We start from the raw sequence: 7361 nt of genomic DNA on the forward strand, positions 1-7361 counted from the left end.
GATGGCCATTTTGACTATGTTAGTCCTGCCAATCCATGAGCATGTATCCCTGTAATTATTTCAGACAGGAACAATTATAGGTCAGAGATGTGACTGTGGGATGGCAACCCCATCCCTCAGTTGATGTCCTGTCTTCATGCTGGAGGTGGGCTCTATAAGTTCCCTCTTCCTACTGTCTGGCATTTCATCTAAGGTCCCTCCCTTTTATTCCTGAGGGTCTCTTACCACCCAGGTCTGTGACACATTCTGGAAAGTCCCCCCACCCCATTTCCTGACGTTGCCTGATTCCATTATTTCAATGGCCCTCAGGACTTCAGTCCTTTTCCCTCACCCAATACCAGATCAGATTCCACTCTTTCCGCTTCTACACCCCAGCCCCAGCCAATTTCCATCTCAGGTTCCTCCCTCTCTCCCCACTTGTGTTTGCTTTCTTCTCTCTCCCAAGTGGGACTGAGGTGTCCTCATTTGGGCACTTCAGCTTGTTGACATTTTTGAATTCTGTGGACTGTATCTTGGGTATTCTGCACTTTTTTTTTTTTTTTTTTTTTTTGCCTAATACCCCCTTATTATTGAGTATATACTATGCATGTCCTTTTGGGTCTGAGTTACCTCACTCATGATGACATTTTCTAGTTCCATTCATTTGCCTGCAAAACTCAGGGTGTCCTCGTTCTTAATAGCTGAGTAATATTCCATTGTGTAAATGAACCACATTTTCTGTATCCATTCATCCTTCGTGGGAAATCTAGGTTGTTTCCAGCTTCTGGCTATCACAAATAGGGCTGCTATGAGCATAGTGGAACATGAGCCCCTGTGGCATGGTGGGGCATCTTTTGGGTATATTCCCAAGGGTGGTATAGCTGGGTCTTTAGGTAGATCTATTTCCAATTTTCTGAGAAACCTCCAGATTAATTTCCAGAGTGATTGTACCAGTTTGCAGTCACATCAGCAAGGGAGCAGCATTCCTCTTTCTCCAGATCGTCTCCATGTGTTGTCACCTGAGGTTTTGATCTTAGCCATTCTGATTGGTATAAGGTGAAATCTCAGAGTCATTTTGATTTGCATTTTTCTGACCACTAAGGACTTTGAACATTTCTTTAGGTGCTTCTCAGCTATTCAGTTGTGAATTCTCAGTTTAGTTCTATACCAAATGGGGGAAAAAAATCTTACTTAATGTGTTATTACAAATTCAAAGTCGGTATCTGACTATCATCATACTCTGTAAATTTTTCTGCCAACTTCTCTTCTCCCCTTTTCTTATCCCCATGTTGTTTGTAAATCTCTGACTTGAGTACCCCTGCTTTGTGTCCTAACAGGTATTGTCTTACTTTTATTAGTGATTTTCTGATTCCTGACTTGTTCACTTTATGTCAAGCTCTGTGATACAAAGATCTTATTCACTTTGTGCAGCAATGTAGTTTCAGCACCCTTCACAATTAGTATGTGGCATATGGGAGATGCTCAACAAGTATATTTCTATTAAATAAATCATTTGATAATTTTATAGAGCAAGCAGTATGAAACTTTAGTTAATTTTCATGCACTTTTGATTGGATTAAAGAACAGAAAATAAGTTGAGTTGTAGAAGTAAGAGTTGTGCTTGATGAATGCTGATTTGCCACTCAAACAAGCTAATGAGAGAAACCCATGCAAAGTTTATATTGAAACAGTCTCAACGCTGAAGCGTATGGTTCTGATAGGAATGGCTTTCCGCATTGCCCTTGATGTTAGCTTTTGCTTTTTTTTTTTTTTTTGTGATTTTAGAATTCTGGTTTTACCCCAAGGAAGGCTATTGGGAGACAGTGGTAGGTCATCCTCCAGTCCATCTGAGTATAGGGTGCACCCTTCTTCATATTTAGATCATGAAGTTAAAGCCAATAACTTTAACTTAGTTGAAAATATCAACTAGTTTGGCCAGAATCTAAAAGCTACATAATGACAACCGTTGATGAGGATATAGAGAAATCAAAACACTCATTCATTACTGATAGAAAAATTAAATGATACAGATACTTGGAAAGACTTCCAAATTCCTTGAGTGATTAAACACAGAGTTATTATATGACTCAGAAATTCTGTTCCTAGTTGTACAGCCCAGAAAATACAGATCTACAAAGACATATGAACATTAGAAATTAAAATAGCACTACTTATAACAACTCAAACACAAGAATGTCTCCAATGTCTACTGACGAATCAGTGGGTAACCAACATGTTGTATATCTATATAAAAGTACAGTTCACAGTAGAAATAGAGCTATAGATGTAGATTTATACACTTGTTATAAGAAATAACTCATATGATCACAGGCACCAAGGTGTTTCATGATCTACCATCTGCAAATTGAAGAATAATGAAAACCAGTAGTGTAAGTCAGTCTGAGTGCAAAGGTTTTAGAACCAATAGTGCTAGTATCCTTGGGGGAGAGGAAGACAATGTGACTTAGCTCAAAAGAGCTCTAGTTCTCCTTTCTCCTATTTCTTTGATATATTTAGATATATAGCCATCCTTTAGCCCAACTTAGACAGTTTATAAGATGAAATAATACACAGTGACTGAGGATATAGAGTGATTGACTAGCATGTAAGAGATCTTGGGTTCGATCTATATCTATATCTATATCTATATCTATATCTATATCTATATCTATATCTATATCTATATCTATATCTATCTATCTATCTATCTATCTATCTATCTATCTATCTATATATATAATGTAGTTTGCATAACTACATATTGGGGAACAATATTCACTAACCTAACATCTGTTAGAGGGCTAATATCCAAAATGTATAAAGAACTCAAGAAGCTAACCTTCAAATAAACCAAACAACCCAATTAAAAAAATAGGATATAGAGGTAAACAGAGAATTCACAGCACAAGAATCTCAAATGGTCAAGAAGCACTTAAAGAAATGTTCAAAGTCCTTAGTCGTCAAAGAAATGCAAATGCAAATGACCCTGAGATTCCACTTCAGACCAATCAGAATGGCTAAAATCAAAAACTCAAGTGACAGAACACATGTTGGTGAGGGTGTAGAGAAAGAGGAAAAGCTCTCCATTGCTTGTGGAATTTCAAACTGGTACAATCACTCTGGAAATCAATTTGGAGTTTCCTCAGAAAATTGGAAATAGGTCTCCCTAAAGACCCAGCTATGCCACCCTTGGACATATACCCAAAAGATGCCCTACCATGTCACAGGGGCACATATTCCACTATGTTCATAGTGACCTTATTTGTAATAGCCAGAAGCTAGAAACAACCCAGATGTCCCACAATGGAAAATGGATATAGAAAATATGATTCATTTACACAATGGAATACTCTTCAGATATTAAGAAGGAGGTCACCATGAGTTTTGCAGACAAATGGATACAACTAGAAATTATCATCCTGAGTGAGTTAATTCAGACCCTAAAGGACATGCATGGTATGTACTCACTAATAAGTGGATATTAGCCAAAAAAGTACAGAATATTTAGGATACAATCCACAAAAATCAAGAAGGTTAACAAGCAGAAGGGCCCAAGTGAGGATGCTTCAGTCCCATTTGGAGGAGGGACCTGGGTGGGAGAAGGGAGGGAGAGGAGCAAAGGGAAACATGATTGGGTATTGGGGTGGCGCTGGAAAGAAGCCCTGAGGGCCACTGAAATGAATGGAAATATGCAACCTCTCGTGTGTGTGTGTGTGTGTGTGTGTGTGTGTGTGTGGTATGGGGACCCTCAGGAAAGTACCAGAGACCTGGGAGGTGAGAGACTTTCAGGAATCAAAGGGAAAGATCTTAGATGAAATGCATTGTGGGGAGAGAACTCGAAGAGTCCACCTCCAGTAGAAAGAGCATCAAGTGGAGGGTAGGGTTGTCATGTCATAGTCAAAAATTCTGACCCAGAATTATCCTTATCTAAAAGAATTGCAGAGACAAGAATGGAGAAGAGACTGAGGAAAAGGTGGTCTAGTGACAGGCCCAACTTGGGATCCATCTCAAGTGGAGACTCCAAGACCTGGCACTGTTACTGATGCTCTGGTGTGCTTACAGATAGGAGCCTAGCATGGCTGCCCTCTGAGAGGCCCAACAAGCAGTACACTGAGACAGAAGCATACTTACACCCAACCATTGGACTGAAATTAAGAACTCTGTGGTTGGCTTAGGGAAAGGCTCGAAGAAGCTGAGGAGGAGGGAGACCCCATAGGAAGACCAGCAGTCTCAACTAACCTGGACCCCTGAGATCTCTCAGACACTGAGCCACCAACTAGGCAGCATACAGGACTGAGGTCTCCCCCACACATGTAGTAGACATATTCCTGTTCTGGCCTCAGTGGGAGAAGATGCACCTAACCCTCCAGACACTTGGGGCTTCAGGGAGTGGGGAGGCCTGGAGGAGCGGAACATCCTCTCGGTGATAGGAGGTATGAGGAATAGGATGGGGAACTGTGGGAGAGGGGACTGGAGGGGCAGCAGCTGAACTGTACAAAAATTAATAAAAAATGAATCAGAATATTCCAACAAACCATATTAATCGTCACATAATGTAATATATACTATTTGGTCATAAAATTGAATGAAGTCATGGATCACTACAGAAAAGATGAACCATAAAAACATTATGATACACAAAAGAAGCATGGCATAAAGTTGATATATACTATGTGCTCAATATATATGAATCTTCAGGTAGGAAAATAGAGAAAGACAGTACTATAGGTTAGTTGTTGGCTATATTTTGGGGAATGAGGATTGAGGGAAAAGGCAATTCAAGGGTATTTTGATCATTTAGAGGTGGTGAAAGGACATAGTACACATGATAATGTTTCAGTTAACATTAGACCTGGAATGGCAGCCATGTGTTCAATGGCATTCCCATGTGGGCATAATAGAGATGAAGTGATATGTGATCATCATGATGTCATTGTTTTACTATGCATCACACTGATGTTGTGATGATGCTGATATAAACAAACCTATGTACTCTCAGTTATGTATGGACACTTCATTAATTGTGTAATCATGGAGAAAAAGGAAAACAGAGACTATTAAGACAAGAAAACAGGGCTACAGAGATAGTTAAATGGTTTAGAATGATGGCTACTCTTCCAGAGGATCTGGGTTTAGTTCTGAGCACCCACATGGTGACTCACAGCTGTTTACATCTTCCATTTCAGAAGATCCAAGACCTCTTTGGGCCTCCACAGGCACCAGGAATACACATGATACATATAAAAACAGGTAGGCAAAAGTTCTCACACATAAAAATAAATAAATCTTTTTTAAAACATAAGAGTGCATTTTATATTAAAATTAAATAATATAAATACTATATTACATCCTCTCAAAGATTAGGAAGAAATGTTAAATTAGTGTAGGTGTGTATTTCTAGAATTATGAGATCATGATTGCTTTTTATTTTAAATAATTTACATAATTTTAGAAGTAGTTTAACGACATAGGAACTGTAATAAGTTAAACTACCTCCCGCTGTTTGTCCTCTATTTTATGGACTCTATTAAGAAAGATAAAGCAAAAGTTAATTATAAGGGAAGGTAGGCAATATTGATGAAATTCCTAGCTGTTAGGAAAGGAGAATTCTTAAGGGGATAGGTCATTCTCGACAACAAACTGAAAGGACGTTTTAAAGGTTGATGAATGATGTCTGCAAGCCTGCTAATTAGCTGTTCTCTCATGAGTAACCCATTTAACCTCTAAGGATGCCAACCCTTCACTTGCAATCTAAGAAAGGAAGAGGAGGGGGGAGGGGAAGAGGAGGGGAGGGAGGAAGAAGGGAAAGGGGAGAGGGAGAGAGAGATATATGCATTTTGTCAGTGAAGTGGACATTAGTAGCTCAAAAACAAAGCAGCACCTCTTAATCTCTGGAGGAAGCATGTGTCTTACATACGTGTGGTCTGTATTACAAGTGGAGAAAATAAAACTCATACAAGTTCTGTGATCAGCCACAAATTAATGTTATGCTAATTATTTGTTATTGTTAAGAACGAGTAATAAAGCTTGTTATTCCTTCACAATAAGGAACTGAAGCCTTTCCCTCTGTAGCAGGGAAGTGATTTTAAGTTGACTGAAAGTGAAAGTAGTCCGTAGAGCCTCCCCAAAGATACCATGATCTTAAGGAAAGCAAGGAAAGAAAGCAATGGGACATATATGACATGAAAGCAGAAGAGAGAAGATCTATGCAGGTGGAGGGTAGTGATGGTGTAGAGGGTTGGGGTTGGGGTTGGGGTTGGGGTTGGGGCAGAGGGATAGCTGTAATGGGGAGATGAAAGACAAAAGGACTAGGATACATATGTGGGAAAATGTCACAATAAAACTTATCTCCTTGCTAACTTAACAAGTCAAAAAATAAAGCACAGGCACACAGATGAGTAAATGTCAAAAAGGCAGGCACTTTAAATAAAACTTCGTGTGACTAGGAGAGAGCACAAATAGATTTGAAAGCAGGTGCTCAACCCTTTCTCTTGTGTCTAAGAGAGAAAACGCAATGGTTATGTTATTACTCATGCTGAGATCAGACGGAACAATTGGGAAATGAGAGAGGGTCACTCTGTAATCCATGTCTCAGAGTTAATTAAGCGGATGAAGGAAGACTGCATTTTAATTTATGTTTTCACTCCTCTGTCCTCTTCTGCCCTTAGCGTTATTCTCTCTGGGGGAAAGAATTCCACGGGCTTTAGAGTGAGCTCACAGAGTGTAGTGGCTTGCAGCGCCAGCAGTCCTAACTATGTGCAGACTCAGAATCAGGAGGCATTTAGTCGGAAAGGTGCTTAGGCAGGAGGCGCCTCATCAGACAGTGCTTTTCCACTCTGTGATAGGCTCTCTCCACTGAGCACAGGGGACCTGAGTCACAAGCCCTTCCCTTCCTGATCCTGCCTTCTCCACTTCCCTGTTCCTTCTCGTCTACTTGTTGGCAGCTCATATACCAAGTAGCCCTGTTAATAGTTAACCTTGCAGCTCTCTCTGACAACACCAGTTCTACCTCACCGGAACTGTCTGTAGTTCCAGTTCAAGAGGATCTCATACCCTCTTATGACCTCTTCAGGCAATATACACACAAGGAGCACATGCATACATGCAGGCAAAACACCATACAAGAAACAGCTATACTAAGACATTCAGTTTCATGTAGTGCCAAGCAGTGGCCCTTGGAAGCAGTAACGAACACAAGACCTAGTGGGTTCCTTTTAACACTGGAGAACCCTTTACCTGGCTTCCTTTAAGAACAGAAGTTCTACTGTATGCTACCTTTAAAAGATAGTAATTATTTTACTTGTTTTTAAAATGTATGAAGATTTAAAATTCCCTCAATCCAAAATTTGTTTCTAGAAAATATTCCCTTTTAAGGACATTTG

Source organism: Mus pahari, chromosome 2, assembly GCF_900095145.1.
Source record: "Mus pahari chromosome 2, PAHARI_EIJ_v1.1, whole genome shotgun sequence".
Taxonomy (NCBI): Eukaryota; Metazoa; Chordata; class Mammalia; order Rodentia; family Muridae; genus Mus; species Mus pahari.